We start from the raw sequence: 886 nt of genomic DNA, 5'->3' as shown, positions 1-886 counted from the left end.
AAGGATGATGGATTCATCCATGCACTTTTCAGTCTCTAGGACTATGAAATCAGCATGGATGTAATGGTCTTCAACCTTTACTAGAACATCCTCTACAAGTCCATAAACTTGTTTTCTTGAATCGTCTTCCATCTCTAGTGAGATCTTTGCAGCTTGCACCTCAAAGATTCCTAACTTCTCCATTACAGAGAGAGGCATGAGGTTTATGCTTGACCCTAGGTCACACAGAGCCTTCTTGAAGGTCATGGTGCCTACTGTACAAGGTATTAAGAACTTCCCAGGGTCCTGTCTCTTTTGAGGTAATCTCTGCCTAGACAAGTCATCCAGTTCTTTGGTGAGTAAATGGGGTTCATCCTCCCAAGTCTCATTACCAAATAACTTGTCATTTAGCTTCATGATTGCTCCAAGGTATTTAGCAACTTGCTCTTCAGTGACATACTCATCCTCTTCAGAGGAAGAATATTCATCAGAGCTCATGAATGGCAGAAGTAAGTTTAATGGAATCTCTATGGTCTCATTATGAGCTTCAGATTCCCATGGTTCCTCATTAGGGAACTCATTGGAGGCCAGTGGACGTCCATTGAGGTCCTCCTCAGTGGCGTTCACTGCCTCTCCCTCCTCTCCAAATTCGGCCATGTTGATGGCCTTGCACTCTCCTTTTGGATTTTCTTCTGTATTGCTTGGAAGAGTACTAGGAGGGAGTTCAGTAATTTTCTTACTCAGCTGCCCACTTGTGCCTCCAAGTTTTTAATGGAGGACCTTGTTTCAGTCATGAAACTCTGGGTGGTTTTGATTAGATCAGAGACCATGGTTGCTAAGTCAGAGTAGCTCTGCTTAGAATTCTCTGTCTGTTGCTGAGAAGATGATGGAAAAGGCTTGCCATTGC

This window comes from Arachis duranensis, chromosome 9 (genome assembly GCF_000817695.3).
Source record: "Arachis duranensis cultivar V14167 chromosome 9, aradu.V14167.gnm2.J7QH, whole genome shotgun sequence".
Classification (NCBI taxonomy): Eukaryota; Viridiplantae; Streptophyta; class Magnoliopsida; order Fabales; family Fabaceae; genus Arachis; species Arachis duranensis.
This window is presented reverse-complemented; position numbering follows the sequence as displayed.